This window comes from Manacus candei, unplaced genomic scaffold (genome assembly GCF_025592945.1).
Source record: "Manacus candei isolate 608988 ecotype Guabito, Panama unplaced genomic scaffold, ASM2559294v1 h1tg000086l, whole genome shotgun sequence".
NCBI classification, from domain to species: Eukaryota; Metazoa; Chordata; class Aves; order Passeriformes; family Pipridae; genus Manacus; species Manacus candei.
In genome coordinates, this window is record NW_026138134.1 from 1,500,356 (window position 1) to 1,517,312 (window position 16,957).

Below are 16,957 nucleotides of genomic sequence, written 5' to 3' on the forward strand. Positions count from 1 at the left end.
TGGAGCTCGGGATCACAGGAGCTTTGGGGCTGGGAAAGACCTCCGGCATCCTCGGGTCCGACCCGCGGGGGCTGCGCTCCCCTCGCACTCCCCCGAGCGCCGAGTTCCCTTCTCCTGCCGGGACCTCCTGTCCCGGATTTACTGGAGGGGATATGGGGTTTGAGGGGGTGGGGGCTGTGTTCTTGTGTTTTTAAAAGCACACAAACAGAAAGCAGTTCCCAAAACCAGGAGGGAGCCGCACATTTCAGAGACCGCGTGTGTCCATAGTCATCGGCACTGGGGGAACTCTCTCATCCAGGCTGGACCAAGGATTTGGGAAAAGTGGGGACAAAGAGGGCCAGTATGATTCCTCTGGCACGCTCCCCTTGCCTGTCAACCATCAAGCTCCTGCCGTGGTGTTTGCTGATGGAGTTGTGGTGTTTTCCTGGGATTCATCCAGGGAATGCTCTCAAAGTTCTTCAGTGCTTTGCTGTATTCTTTTATCTTTTTCTTTTTTCTCCTTTTTTTTTTTTTTTATCGTTGATAATACCACACTGTCTCCTCAGCTTAGTAAAATATTTTCTTTTCTGAAAAGCAAATGTCAGGCCAGCAGCAGATATGAGCCAGACCTGCCTAGTGACTGCAGGTTGCCTCCAGGCTTTGTTGTCCTGTTCCCCTGATCCTGTCCTCCTGTCCTCCCTAATTCTCTGCTCTGGGACCACATTCATTACAGCCCATCGGAAATGCTTTCACGGATTTACCGGTCAAGAAAAGAGAACTTCTCAAAACCAAAGCACTGTAGGAATGTGTCAGTATAGCTGGAATATTAAAGCTATTTTTCCCACGTTCTGCTTTGAATGATTTTCAGTTTACTTTTTTTTAAATTACACTATCACTAATGAAATACGTCAGCAGTGGAATGGCATTTTTGTTTTACTGTGTGGACGTTTTGTAACCTATTATTTGCATTCCTTTTTTTTGAACAGGTTAAAAATGGAACTAGTGGAGCTTCCTGTAGATCATAAAACCTGTTTCTGATCAGGTTAATTCTAGGCTACATTAACACCTTATTATGGAAACTAGACTGGAGAAATGCACAGACAGAGAGGGAAATAACCAGAGATTTGAATATTATGAATAATCATATTGCCTAGGGGCTGGGTTAAGAAGCCCATCTCCATAAACACACACCTTTTATCAGAGTTCTTCTCTGATCTTTATGTGGAATCACAGAATCAGAAAATATTAAGGTTGAAAATGACGTCCAAGTTCACGGAGCCCAACCACAGAGGTTGGATCTGGCCAGCTGGGACAAGAATCTGGAGCCAGACCAAGGACTTAGTCCATTAAAAATTGGGTTTGCAGATGTAATTTTGCTTTTCCACTTGTTGGTTTGTATTTCCCACTCCAGCACCGTGTGGGCAGTGAGATGAGCCCAGCCAGCCTGGCTCCTGTTACAGCATTAGCTGCAAACAGCTCCAAGGACTGAACCCAAATCAGCAGTGAAACCATTTGCAGTGAAAGCAAAAGGCCTGGTAATAAACTGCTGATTAAATCCTCTGAAATTATGTTACATCTTCTGCCTGCTCAGAGCTCTCAGGGATGCCTTTGCAGCAGTATTAGTTTTACCTTTTAGAAGTGTGTCCATGATAACGTTATAAAAGTGCAATTTGGGGAGTACATTAACAGTTTGGGTATTTTAACAAGCATTCAAACTTCCTTACAAAGTTCTAAGCAGTAATTCATCCAGTGTGAGAGTCAGTCCGCCCTAAAATCACAGTGTTGGCTTTCAGAGCAGGTCCCTGGATGCTGCTCCAGCAGCACTAAGGACAGTGCCACCTTCAGAACGGCCTCAGCTCGGCTTCCTCCTTCATTTCATCTCATTTAATAAGATTTAGAATGAATTTAGGAAATGGAGAAGGACCTTTCGTGCTGTCCAGCCAGCAACCCTGGAGGAACAGTCTCTGAAAGGCTGCAGAGCTGGTGTGTCATGGTCAAGGCAAGGAGAAGTCTTCCTTCCCACCTCCCCACACACTTATCCAACACATCCCGAGCCCACAGCCACGGACAGAGGGCCCAGGGGAGCAGAGCGGGCTCACGGTGTGGCCACTGCTGCGGGCAGTGTCTGCCCCACGGCTCCGCCTGGGAACGGCTCCGTGCCTCATGCAGCGCCAATAACATCTTTTTGGAGCACATTCCCTGTTTTCATGACGGTGGAACTCTGACAGGCACTGCCATCTGCTGGCACCGGCCCTCCCAACCAGCCCTGCAGACACCACACCAGTGGGGTGCCGTGAGGGGTTAAAGCAGGGGCTGCATTTTCACAGCCCCCTCAACCCCTGAGGCTACAGAAAGTTCCATTTCCCCAACTTCCCGCACGTTTCCTTCAGCTGGGAAACGAGACCTCTCCCCTAAGGACGTTTGTCCACCAGCAGGTGGATAATTCTGACCCTTCTCCGCCTTCTGGGGTTACACAGAGCTGTGCCCACACCCCTGCCCAAGTGCCAGCTCAGCGATTTCGCCCTGACCCACAGAGCCCACCCAGCACACACTGTGAGGGCGTTTTTGTGCCGTGGTTTCTCCCTGGCACAGGGGCTGGTGCCCCAGACACCTCTCAAAGCCACAAAAAACCAGGGCACTTGAGAGGTACCTACTTTAGTCAGCATTAGAGGCCTTTTAGGAGCCATTTATCTGCTCACCTGGGAGGCAGCACCTTCTCCCTGGCTCTGAGTCTCTGCAGCTTGGTACTTTGCTTCCTCATTCCTACACTGTAAATTAGTTTCATGTATTATTTCAACTGACATCTTCCAAATTGTACTGATTAAAGACAAGCCAGACCTAAAAACAGTTTTCCAGTTGGAAACCACCCTTCAGGCAGTCAGTGACATCACTGTGCCCTTGCTGAGCTGGGGAAAGAGTTGTCAATGGCCTCAAAAGTTTGAAATATGTTAAAGAGCTACAGGTATCTGCTACCTGCAGAGGGTGGACTTAACACCAAATGGCAGGACAGTTGGAGTGCCTTTGGACTCCTGTGGAAACGTGGAAATGCAGAGGGATTGCTGTTCTGTTCAGGATGGGATTCAGCACAGGCAGTGCCATTTAGGATGCACTGGGCTGAGTCCAAACAGCCACACCATTTCCCTTCTAACTGATACAGAGACAGGTAGTATCAGAAGGCAGCTAAAATAGACCTTTATGTTAGAGTGGGATGAATTATCTGATTCCAGCAGCATGGAGACACAAATTTCACTTCAGTGCAACATCTTAATGTTCCTGGGGGTGCTCACAAGCCCTGACAGCAGTGCTGCTCTGCTCAAAGGACACACAGGGCTGTTTACAGGGGGAATTATGGCAACTGTGGAGTGCTCAGCTCCTGGATTCACAAACAGAACAACAAGATGTGGGTAGAACAAATTCTAATCTTATTTTGATATAATTTCAAATTATATCTGGCTCAGAGAGTGATTTATATAACAATGTATATCAAAAGCTTTTATAAAATGAACAGTCTGAATTTCTGCAGGCTCCTGTAGTATGAAACAGGGCAGCCCAATTTTTGAGCTGCCATGAACCAAATGGGGAATTGCCTCCACTTTCCTGGCGTTTCATGGGACATAAACGAGCCCCTCCCTGATGACCAGAGACTGGCCTGGCACTCATTACCCGCAGGGGCAGTGTTAGGGTTCGTTATTACCCAAATAACTCATTCCCCAAAGGGACAGTGACCCCTGAGAGCCCAGGGCCGGGGGTACCTGCTCTGCAGTCACTGCAGGCTCTGCTCGTGTTGAGAGCAGAGGGAGCAGCAGTGCCTTCAGGGAGCGTTTTAATTCGTTGTGCAATTTGATCTCTGGAATGAGAGATGTCTCTTCCCGTTTGTCAACCACTAACCGACCATCCCACCAGAAGAAAACAGAGTTGTAAGAGGCAGTGCTGGAAACAGCGTCTAAGATTGTCTCCTCCACCTCCACCCTCCCCTGAGCCTTCAGCTGAGGCTCTGGGAGCCCTGATGTGACAGTCACCCACTCTGTCTCGTCTTCCTTTTGTGTTTGGGGGCTTATTCATCCCCCCGAATCCAAATGAGCCTTGGGGAGTAGGCACAGAGGCAGACAAGGGGAAGGAGAAGTTTCCGCAATAAACTCCCCCGCTCGGTGTGTGGAGGAGTGAGCTCTGCCACGGCCTTTGATGTGATAATGAGGAGCTGATGCTCACCCAGGGAACGAGGCAGCTCCTCTCTCTCACAGCTCCACGGGGCTGGAGCCTGGCACCGGTTCCCCGAGCTAACACTCATCCCGATCCTTCCCACCTTTTAACTTCTGGATTGCCCGTGAGTGGGTTAGTCCAGTTCTTACTGAACTGCTGTTATAATTAACACTAATTAAGCTGCAGGTGCAGCAGCAGAATCTGAGGCTGAAGGGCACTCAGGGACTAAACTTCCCACTGAGGCCCACGGGAGCTGCAGGGCAGGAAAGCACAGGCCAGGGGCCCTGTGTGTGAAGTGGCACACGTGTGCCATCTCCTCTGGGAATGAACCACCACGCCAGCTTCCAGCTCTGTTCACTGCCTGGGAGCTCAGAAACAGCCAAATCTACCAGTCACAGCATACTCTAATGATGGCAAATTCATGGAGACAATTTCCTTGTTAGGCTGTCACAATTCAAAAGGGTTTCTGACAGACGCAAAGGCTTTGGTTCTTTCAGGTGGGAATCTCATTTCACTGATTTCCCTCTCAAAAACAGGCAGGATGGGATGGGTGCATATAGGATATAACCAGAAAGTACGGTCTAAAATCAGCCACTAATTAACCCCTTTGTTGAAAAAGGATCTCACCTTTTCCCACAAAGGCTTGTGGCTTTCCCAGGAGACAAGAGGTCGAGCCAGCAACTCCTTCGTTTAACTAGGAGGAATCTTCCATCTGACTATCAAGTATCTATATCTAACTATAATTGAACTATGTGGGTATTTAATTTATTCCAAAAGATTCCACAAAGTCTCTGCATGAGCGTGAGGCAGCAGTGGGAGCTCAACCAAAGCCCTGTGTGCTCCCTTCCAGTCCTGGACTGTCTCCCTCTGGGAACCAACCATCCACTGAACATCACAGGGCAGAGTAACACAAACCAGCCTCTTCCAGCATATTTTTTCAAATGGGAAGAGTGTACAACAGCTCACAGACTCTGAATATTCTGAGTTGGGAGGGACCCCCAAGGATCCTTGAGTCCTGCTCCTCGATGAATGGCCTGTACAGGGATGGAACTCACAACCTTGGCATTATTGGCACCACATCCTGTGGCCACTTAGCAGAAAGCACAATCTGCAGGGCAAACCCAATTGATCCTAAAGATCAGTTTGAGGCACTGCATGTCAGCACACCTGGTTTATTTAACTGGCACATTTCAATCCTATTTGCAATCCACTCTTAGGAACTAAAAGCAACTCAGTCTCTGTTGTAGCAGGTCTTACACTCCGTTGCTCCCAGATCACTTCAGGATTCTCCTCAGCTCTACTCAGGCTGCAGAAAAGTGCCCTCCACTGACTCTGGGGCAGCCTTTTTATTGCAGTTTGATCCTCTGTGTGCAGCAGCCCTGGGTCACAAAAGCCTCTCTGCAGCCACAGATGGGCCCTGTACAGAGCAGCCTCTCCCCAGCGTCCCTTTCCCTGCATCCCAGTGCATCCAGAGCAGCTCTGGAGCCAGAGGGGCCTGTTGGAGAGGGAATCAGCAGGATGAGCTGGAAATAACCCCAGCAATTAACCCTTGGCTTCTCTGGCACAATTAGTGTGGGAGATCCAAGCCTCATCCCTTTGGGCCTGGCTGATGTGACTGGGAATGTGACACTCCAGCCATGGCTGAGCTGGGCTGGGTTGGAACTGGAGGGCTGAAGGTGAAAATCTTTATCTTAAATTCACAATATAGATGGCTCAGTTTTAGGAAGAAACTCCACTGTACCTTGCACTGGGATCCTTTGGGTGGGAGAAGGGTGATCCACCCATCCAAACTGGGAATTCCTGCTGCCACAGCACAGGAGCACAGTGGCCACACGTGACACAGCAGACCCTGCACACTCTTTTCCCCTGAAAGGGTTGGAAATGCTCTACCAGGGGAATTTTTGCCTCATCATGTTTCCAGCACTTAGGCTGGGCAGTGGATCTCCTCTGCAATTCAGTTTTATTCTTTAGTAAGTTTTATTCCTTTGCACTCAACAGACCTTCCAGCCAATTTCTGAGATGCATTTTACACCTTCAAGGGAGGTTTTAAGAACAAAACCAATCATTCCATTCCTCCCCAAAGTGTCTGTGTCCAGTGAATAATTTGCATTAAATTCAAAAACTATCACTCTTCATTCGAAAACTCTACAAACAGTTACATAACTTGGAATTCCACATAATTTACTAAAATTAGTAAAATTTTCAGCAGCTTTTCAGTCATTGGGGAGCTTGAGAAAACCATTTCTAGAATTTTATTTGCAGGCCTTGCGGCAGCATTCAATATTTATAAGGAATTCCCTGTCTTGGTAGCAACAACTGACAGTTACGAAAAATAAGTACATCATAAAATGCATTAATATTTTAAGTCTAAGACTGCTGGAGGAAGATATTCCCAGCTTTTGCCTGGCTGGTTGATATTTAGTTCACACAAATAACTGACAAAAAGAGACATATCTAGGAGGGCATGGAGAGAGTGTATAAAAAACTGCAACAACGACAGTGAAAGATTTGTCTCTGTTTCCACAATAAATCATCAGCAGAATTAGGAAAAAAACCTTTTTTTGTTGTTTTTACTCCAGCCACTCATTCAGGGACCTCTGTTATGTGCTCAGATATTGCCTCACAATAAAACCCTTCCCCAGCCTCCAAATAAAATGTTGAGATTGTGCTGAATCCAGGATTTTCCACAAAAAGAATGAGGATAACTTGTGTTTAATGATGCAGCAGAGAGAGAAAAGATAAACCCTGATATTTCTGTAATAAAGTGGCTTTTTATGATCCCCCTGCATGTCGGGGCTGGCAGAGCTGGACTGGAGCCAGGGCTGTTTACGGTGCCAGCGTGCCTGTGCCGCGCTCCAGAACATCTGCACAGTTTGTTCCTGCCGGGTTTGTGTCTCTGGAGCCAGCTGACCTTGAAACTCTCATCTGAGGGAAAAGAATAAGAGAAAAAATCAGCAGGCAGAGTCCCACCACCCCCTGTATATTCCTGTTATTGTCGGAATATTTTTCCTCTGCTCCGTTTGCACAGAAGCGACATCCAATAACACTGGAAATGTTCCTGCTGTCCCAGGAGAGGCATGTTCAGAGTCAAACCAGAGGAAATTAAAGACCTCTCAAGCAATCCCCCGGCACAGGTTCATAAATATAAAACTGCAGGCAGTGACTGGCTCCAGCTCCGAGGACAAAATGTGCTAAAACTCCGGGGTCCCTGCGCTCCTGTGTTCCCTGCTCCTCACGGGGCTGGGCAGCTCCTGTCCCTCATTATCCACACCAACCAGACAGGATGAGGCATTTGCTGTGGGAATAACATTCCCTAGAACTCCCTGAAACAACATCTTAGCCTTGGCCTTATTGATCATCATAACTGGTCTACTCTGGCCTCCAATCTGGAGGTCTGGAGACACACCATCTATAACGCTGCTGATGCCTTTGAGAGCGCACGCAGGATCACTCTCGAGGAGAAAAGGTAACACTGAAAGAATCGTGTCTTGCAGAACATACCACCTAAGGAGTCTTTCTGCTGTGCCCCTTGCAGTCGGACATGCCTATCTCGTGTTGGCCTTTTCAGCCACCAGCGTGCTTGTAACAAACGTGGGTAGAGCCCTCCCCAAATCTTCGTTCACGAAGCCCGGCCATGAACATTCCCTAGAGCACCTCTGCCATGATAGCCCTCTCTGAGCACCCCTCTGACTGCTGGAATTCCCGTCCCTCCACCAGTGGGCTGGTGTGTGCTGGGACACACTTCGGCAGGTGATGGGGGACTGTGGGATCTGAATTCCCCAGAAAAAGGAGGGATGCAGACAACTCCTCTTCAGCTTTTTCCACAGTCTGTAAGTTGGCTGTCCTGCCTGGAACTGAGGCTACAGGATGACTTTTCACAGAATCACAGGATCGCAGAATATCCCCAGTTGGAAGGGACCCACAAGGATCATGGAGTCCAACTCCTGCATTCCTTTGCAGGGATACTGTTCTATGGCACTTGGCAGTTTGTTTTACCCACTGTGGTGGGTACTTGATCAACTTGCAGAGTTTTCATTCTCTACTGTCCTTTGCATTGAAAATTAGAAGATTAAGTGCTTGCTCTTGCCAGCCACCGGAGAAACAGCTTTCCCTGGACTCCTCCAGAATTTCAGCGTTGGTTGGGTTGGTTGATTGGTTGTTCCTGCTGCTGGACTGCAGCAACAGAATAAAATTCCAATCCTCCTGAGCTTATCTTGTGTGTTGAAAGTCAGATAGATGTAGGAAAGGCAGATTTATGGAAACAAATAATATTTAATACTAGATCTCAATAGATATTTGCCTACCTATCCTAGACTGGTGAAGTCATGGAGAGCTTCAGCTGAGCCCTGCCCAGACACCCCAACAATCCCACCCTGTGCTGAGAGTGTTGTCCAAACACTCCTGGAGCTTTGTCAGCCTTGGTACTGTGCCCACTGCCCTGGGGAGCCTGTTCCAGAGCCCAACCACTTTTGGGGAACCCTTAATTTGGAGACCTTCCTTAAGGTGTTCCCTGTCCTGAACAGATGAGGTTTACTGTGGCCTGTATGAAACCCTGATGGAAGTTAGTAATGGGGACCTTCCAGAGCCAAACTGGGTCCTCTGCAGCCTTCAACCTTCCATGGAAGCACATGGAATTCAATGACACAACGAGCACAGGGAGTGCTCCCTTACATGCTGTAATTGTGCAGCAACACCTCACTAATGCTGCAGAAAACTCTTTGATTCATCCCACAGTCACTCTCGGAAAATTTCCTTTCCACTTGGATTTGCCTGGGGCTTATTCCTGTGCCAGTCCATGCACCAACTCCAAATCTCTGTGCTGCCTAGGGCTGAAATTGTACAGGAAAAGATGCTTCACCCAGATGGATGGAATTTACTTTACTTTTTGGTTGGTCATGATACATCTGAGCCCAAGATGAAGGATATGAGTGTAATCTCAGCCAACATAAAACCTTCTCAGCGTGGAACACAACCACAGACATAACTCAGCTCAGTCCAGCAGTCCCACTGCTCCTGCAGGAACAGACAGAAGGAATTATTGACTAGATTTCCCAGAACGTCCCAGTGCAAATGAGGCATAACACCAGAACTGTAGACATGTCAGAAAGCATAAAAACAAGCTTTCCCAGGAAATATGATGCCATATGGACATGGGCTTTGTTCTGGTGAGACTTCTTTCAGCTCCCCAGGCTTTTCTATGTCATAACGTTTCCTGGTGAGGTGCCTGGGTTATGTCAGCTCAGCACAGAAATTGCCTTGGGCTGTGGTGTTTCCACACTCCCCAAACCCCTGGAACACACAGATTCCGTGCTGTCCCATTCCCAGGGAGTTGGTTCATTTGTGCTGACAGCCTGTACACACCTTGTCATACAACAAAGTCACTGACACTGAATTGCCAGAGAGGCTCCAATGATTACTTTGGGTGATTTATCCAGGACTTATCCAGCCCTCTGAGCCAGGGTCGAGGAAATTCCCCCTGTCCCTAGACCAGATGCTGTTCTCATCTGAACTGTGTTAAATCTGAGGTAAAACTACCAAAGCCAACAGACGTGGTGCTACTACCAGCCCCTGTTTCAACTCAGAACGATGCTCCCCTCTGTGTCCACCCCATCCTCAAAACATCAGCAGAACAACCACAGCTCCAGGAAAAGTTCAGCCTCTCTGATTTCTCCCAATTGCTCTGCAAAATGATTTTGGTACATAAGAAAAGGTCGAGTAATTTTTTTTTTAATTGGTGACACTGGCTCTATTTTAAGAAGGAAGACAGAGCTTTGTGGGGCTCAGGCAGTCATGGCATGAAAACGCCCAACGCTTCGCCTCCCCCTCGCCCTCCTCCACCTTTATTTCACCTTTTACAGAGGTTTTCCCACCACAAAGAGCAGCGTTGCCTCCAGCAGTCCCTGCACAGCCCAGTAGAGGGGAGTGGGCAGCCACACTGGTTTTTCTGTCCTGACCAGCCTCAGGGTAAAGCCACACATCTCCAGAACATTTGCAAGGAGCTCCAAAGGGTTAAGCATTTTATTTGCACTAAGCATTAGTTTCCTAGTGGAAGATGTCCCTGCCCATGGCAGGGGGTGGAACTGAGTGATCTTTATGGTTCCTTCCAACCCAAACCATCCTGTGATTCTCAGCACAAAGCAGAAGCTTTACTGAAATAAGGTATTTCCATGGTTTTCCATGGAAATGATATGTGCCAATTTTAAGTCCTTTACCCATAGATGAGGACCAGATGTGAGTTTACAGTTTTAGAGAGTACTTAGGAGTTACTGTGCAGGACAAGCATGTTTGGACACCTCTACCATTTGCAGAAGAGGTTGTGCAACGTCGAGGCTCATCCCAGTGGGAGTGGTGGACACCTCCTGGAGATCTTGCTGTAGGAGATGCAGGTGCCTGTCCCATAAATCCCTGTGGCTCTGGGGAACTAGACATGACAAAAACTTCGTAAAGGGGAAACTTCAGCACAGAGAGACATCAGGGTATGGACACACTGTAAGGGAAGAGCAGGTGACTGTCTCATCTACCCAGCCAAGTCATGGAACCTGTCAGGGTATTATCAGGTCAAGAGAGATAAGGTGACCCTGAGATTGGCTCAGTTGGTTGGAGCATGGTGCTAATAACACCAGGGTGTGGGTTTGACCCCCGTATGGGTCATTCCCTTAAGAGTTGAACTTGATGATCCTTGTGGGTCTCCTCCAGCTCAGAATATTCTTAAATATTCTGTCAGGCAACTGATTCAGAGCTGGCTAAATTCCTGCTCTAGCACTAAGACAGAGGCTCTAAAAGCAACTGCTTCTCGAAGGGAGCACCCAGAGCAACTTGTCCAAAACTGAAGCAGGAAGAGCCCAACCAGAGCTGTGCCCACCCTGCCACTGCCCCACAGAGACCACGGATCTACAGCCTGCACACAGGAAAACACCCCACTGAATGCTCTCACTGCTCATCACATGCTATATTGGAGGCTGCTTTCCCTCACCCAGTGTGGCAGCAGCTCTGTGCCACCCAGCCTGTTCTCACTGCCCTCCTGACTCGCCTCGATGGGTTCACTCAGCTGTGAAACAGCCACTCTCCACAGGGCTATTTCTAATGTTCTGACCTTCAAAAGCAACACCAGGGTTTTTGCACAATTGTCTGGTAAATGTACTCCTGCAAAGAGAGCAGGGAGCCAAGGCTTCACTCCTGTAAAGAGAGAGAGGGACCTGCAGTTCTTTGTTGAGGGGAAAGTCCCAGAATGCTTCATATTTCTTTCTTTTGATAACAGCAACCACACACAAATGAATGGCAACTTCCAATGGAACAATGGGAGAGTGTCAGCCCTGAGGAACAAGGACAAAGCTCTGCTGTTAGCAGTGAAGGTCCAGCTGTGGAGTTGCTGAGGGAGGGTAGGAAGGCAGGGCTGCAGCTCCCCAGCACTGCCTGCCTGGCACACAGACCCTTCAACCAGGCTTGCAGATGCTCAGCAGTGCCTGGCTCCCAGGATCCAGCTCTCCCTGGGGAGGCTTTGCCTAAATTTCACAAGGCCAGGCTCCACGGGACTGTGAACTCCACTCAGCCAACAGTCAAAGATAACCCTTTTCCCAGTGAAAGAACAGAAGAAAGAGCATAAAACATGTGAAGAGCATGTGCTGATTTCTTCACTACCCTGTCGTGTGCCTTCACTGCCTCTGGGACCTTATTCCTGCCCCTGGGAAATGACTAAACAAACAATCATTCCACACAACTTGCTCACTTCCTTACTCTGCCTCACTCATGGGCTCCATCCAGCCCATTATCTGCAGAGGATTCCAGCAGAGCTCTCATTCTGTCACAGGATGTGCTCTCACTTTCCTCATGGCTCCCATGAGAGATCAGTGCCTGACTTCAGCAGGTCAGGATATCAAACCAGGCTTTCTACCTTCTTTGCCTTTCTCCACCTGGGTTATCATCTGTGAAAAATAGGATGATGACTGTCCTGTCTCTTTTTCTCCCTCCTCTGCATTCCTAAAGAGAGGCTGAGTTTCATTTATTAATGCTGACAGAGTCCATGGAGACTTGCAGATAAAGACTCGTTGTGAAGCAGAATAAAATGTTCTACCTTGCAGAAGGATTGTGCTTTACTATTTCTTCTCAAAGCATCTACTGGCATTGTTGAAAATAAACCCAGCAGTAACAATCAAATAAACAAAGCCTGAGTCTAACAGCCAGGTAAACAGGCAACAGATGGAATGAATTCCTGAAGATGGAAGAAAGAGAGGGCTAAAATGGTCAATTGGCCACTGACCAAAAAAGTGACCTTAGAGATGGATCCCAAGGGGGACATGACCACCATCAGAAGGTCCTGCTGTGGAGGAAAACAGAGGGACAGAATATCTGGGAGCCTTTGAGGAGCAGCAAGATCAACTCGTTGGATTGTCAAGGGATGTAAAAGGCACAGTACAAGGGATGGCCACTGCTGTGCAAAAGATAATTCAGTGTTGCAGCTCCACAGAACTCATCCTTTCTTCAAAGCACAAAGGGTGGAAAAACTAAGGCACAGACAACAGATTTACCAGAAGTTCATATCTGGTTCTCCAGAGCCAAACTTCATATTCTATTCTCAGCTGAATTTTGCTGGTGAATATTTAACACAGCCCCAGAAAGACAACTGAAAGTAAAGCCAAATATCCCCTAATCTGGGTGTTCTGTTGGTGTATTCTCCTGGCAGACACGAGACTGTCCCCATGGTGCTTGAGCAGCTGTGCCACCCTCTCCTTATCAAGATCTCAGGCTCAGGCACTCAGGGGGTCACACGCTCCAGAGAAAGCCCCGGCAAGGCAGGTCTGTGCTCCCGGCAAGCCTGGATCCACAGCCTGGATCCACAGCCTGGATCCACAGCCTGGGGGGCCCTCAGAGGTTGGGGCAGGGACAACACTGTGAGACCAACATTTTAGAAACATCTTGGGCCCTTGAGAACAACTTCACCTTCCAGAAATGCCTTTTCAGAGCTTCCAGGAGTGTGTTTGGTTGGAAAGCAATGAGAGGAGACACGTAAAGGATGAAATGAGGTGTGATCACACTTCAGGCTTCATACCAACTGATTAATTTTAGCTCAGAAAAACCTTGGTAGAGCACAGTGAGTACCTGGGACATTTGAGCTTGTTCTTCTACCCAATTAATAACCACGGACACCGAGTTGCAGACAGTAACTAACGCTTTTAATGCCATCTTACACCAGAGGGGTGACAGCTCTAATGCCCCACAGAAGCCTGATGTTACCAGACAAACCCAGCTGAAAATCTAGAAACAAAACTTAACCAGGTCTGAACTGGGGACCAGTTGTTCCACGACCACAAACACCTTCCTCCACACAGTGTTTCAAAATTCTATTTTTGTAGCTTCAAGTAAAAAAAGAGACTTCAGATCCCTCTGAGTCAGGTACCAGTGTCACTGTTCAGGACACTCACTCGTATTTTCCATCCCAGATTCCTTTGCTTAGGCATGCAGAGAAGGGACAAGGTGACAAGGACACAACTGCCAATGTGGCAATATGGTTCTTTACCAACACAAGCCTCATCTTTTCTTCTGTATGTTTAGCTTAATGTTTTAGAAGGAGGATTTGGTGACTAGAAAAGAGAAGTGACTCCTGGTTTAACACCGTCCCTGCCTGTGCCCTCTACCCAAGGTGCCATCAGCTCCCTGATCCCACTGCCCTGCTCTGTGACTGATCCCATGGGGATGGATTCACTCTCCAGCCAAACATCCTGGTGCTGAACACCAGCTCACTCCGTGGATGGAGAGCAGTGCTTTTTTTGCAGTCACCCATGCCCTACATTTCCAGGGGAGCAAGGACCCCCCTGGCACTCCTCTCCCCTGCTGAGCAGCTGAGTTACAAGTAAATCCAAGTAATGAGCTTTTCTCCTGCCACTGAGAAGTGGGAATAATTTCCTCCATCAGCAGAGTTGCAGAAGCCCCACTCTCTCCACCTGGCACTGCCAGCAGAGGTGTTCTCCCTCTGGCCTTGCCAGGAGACTGGGGGGATTCTGGACCCCACTGCTTCAGGAATTCTTTATGGCAGCTGTGCTTTCCAGCATAACAACTTAAAGCCAGGGCTAAATTCTCCTCAGCAGTTCTCTGTGCTTTCTGAAAAGTTGTGTGTATGAATGTGTCAGAAAGACACAAACCAACCTGGTTTGTTCAGCCTGGGCAAGAGGATGCTGAGGGGCGACCTCACCGTGGTCTTCACCACCCTCATGAGGGGCAGAAGAGGGGTAGGTCCAATCTCTGCTCTCTGTGACCAGGGACAGCACCCAGGGAATGGCTGGAGCTGTGTCAGGGCAGGCTCAGGTTGGATCTCAGGCAAAGGTTCTTCCCCCAGAGGCTGGTTGGGCACTGCCCAGGCTCCCCAGGGCAGTGGGCACAGCCCCAAGGCTGCCAGAGCTCCAGGAGGGTTTGGGAAATGCTCTGAGGGACAGGGTGGGGTTGTTGGGGTGTCTGTGCAGGGCCAGGGGTTGGATTCCATGATCCTGATGGGTCCCTTCCAACTCAGCATGCTCTATGATTCCATGATTCTGCAATGGGATCTCCCCCCTGTGCAGTCACTGTGGAGTTTCCCCTCTCCCAGTTTCCCCCCGCTCTGTGCAGAGGGCACAGAACACGAGGCCTCTTTGCTGCTCAACCCTGGCTCTGACTCCAAGGGGTTAAACACCCCCAGCCTCTGCCCTTCTGGATTTCCATAGGCATTGCCAAGCCAGCACCACACCCGGCCTTGTTCCTGCATTTAAATAAGCCTATGCATTTAAATTTTGTCATTAGAGGCAGCAGAGGAGGACAAGGCCTACAACAACCTGCTGTCTAAGAATACAGAAGACTGAAGTGATTACAAACCTTTTACTTTCATTAGCAGCAAGGCTTGAAGGTGCTGCAAGGGATGAGGGACAAAATCAACCTCATCTGCAGGACTGTTCTTTCATTTCAGACACACATTTACACTCCCTCCAATCTCTGTGCAGGGGGAAGGCTGTCTGTGACACCCAGGGGAGCAAAACCCCAGTTCTCACATTTCCCTCAGCTGTGATGGGGTTTGTTCACAGCAAAGAGAGTTTTGGGAGTGACTCCCAAGAGTTCAACCCTCAGAGTGAGAGCTCAGCCATCCCAGTGAGTGCTCAGCCATCCCAGTGAGAGCTCAGCCATCCCAGTGAGTGCTCAGCCATCCCAATGAGTGCTCAGCTATCCCAGTGAGTGCTCAGCCCTCAGAGTGAGTGCTCAGCCATCCCAGTGAGTGCTCAGCTATCCCAGTGAGTGCTCAGCCCTCAGAGTGAGAGCTCAGCCATCCCAGTGAGTGCTCAGCCATCCCAGTGAGAGCTCAGCCATCCCAGTGAGAGCTCAGCCATCCCAGTGAGAGCTCAGCCTCCCGTTTCTGCTCCGCTCCCTCCACCATGCTCTGCGTGCTGCTCGGAACCGGAAGGATGGAATCACCTCTCCTGGGACTGGAATAACATTGCAGTGGATTCCAAATCCCTCCCTGTGGTGAGCACAGAGTAAATAACTCCTGGGAGGCTGCCAGCACAGCTACACCAAGGTTAATGAATAAACAACCGCCTGCAGCACTGACTTCCCCACTCTTAAAATATATATCTTTGGTTCCATCTTCGGGAGAACTCCTCTCCTATAAATAACCATTCCAAGAGATAAAGGCATTAAATCTTTTTTTTCTTTCCTTTGACAGAACAGAGATTATTAACATTTATACAGAAAAACTGCTGTTAGGCAAACAGGCTCTTCATAGAGCTTTTTATAGAAAATGTTGACTTTATCATGGAAAACAGAACACTGGAAAACCAGAAGATGCAAATATAGAAAGGGACATTCTGGAAATGTTTTCCTTGTTTTCCTCATTTCTTCCTGATGGGAGATGCTTTCAAAGCACACATTTCCAGGAAAACAATGAAGGAAGCTTGGAAAAGGGGAGATTGCTGTGAATTAGAATCTTGAGGTCACTGATGAAAATAGGATTCAACTGCTTGGTTATGGATGCATTTTTTGAAATATTACCCTAGATGTATAATGAGTTTAATCTAATTAATCTAATTATTGAAAATAATTTAATTAATAATATTAAATTAATTGATTTAATAATCAGTTTAACCAACACAATAACTTAGATTTCCAAGAGTGCCTTGGGTGATTTGGAATGTCCAACATGAAGGACAACAAGGAGAAGTCACTTTGCAGTGCACTTTGTGGGAGTGTCTGCCATTCCAGGGGGCTCAGAGCACCTTGGAGTCATTTGTCACTTGTGAGAATCTAGGTCATTTACTCCCCTCCTCCTGCTCTGCTTTTTTTCATGCCAAACATAGAATGAATTTTCTGGCTTCAGACTGAATCAAGTTGTTAATTACACTCTTTCCTAAAAACCTGCAATTGAAATTCACTTGGGGAGTCTCTGAAAGCTGGAGAAAGCTATTCTTTCTTATAATATTCTTTTGACATGTCTTAGAGGAAAAGGGAAGAAAGCCCATTTGCTGTTAATTTCTCAGTTTTGAGGATGATATTTAACAGAAGTAAATCCCTTTAAGGGCTCAGTTATGCTCTTTGAAGCCAGTGGGAAAAAATCCCATTGAGTTTCCTTGCAGGAGAACCAGCTTGCTGCTTTGAAAAGTGATGTTAAACAATCTGCAGGATGTTATGTGATGCAAGGAAATTCATTTGTGCCAATAGGTGAAAAAGATGGGAACCCTGCACGTACCAGGAGTGGTATAAAAATAACCAGATTATTTCAGGGTCTACCTCATCAATGAGCTCCTGGTCAAAGGCTGTGGAGCAA

General features: G+C 48.0%; 1 protein-coding gene across 1 annotated transcript in view; it reads right to left on the bottom strand.

Moving 5' to 3' along the window:
• Positions 1–16,957, bottom strand: part of KCNJ5 (potassium inwardly rectifying channel subfamily J member 5) — a 54,044-nt gene that overhangs the window by 21,360 nt on the left and 15,727 nt on the right. The window lies entirely within an intron of this gene.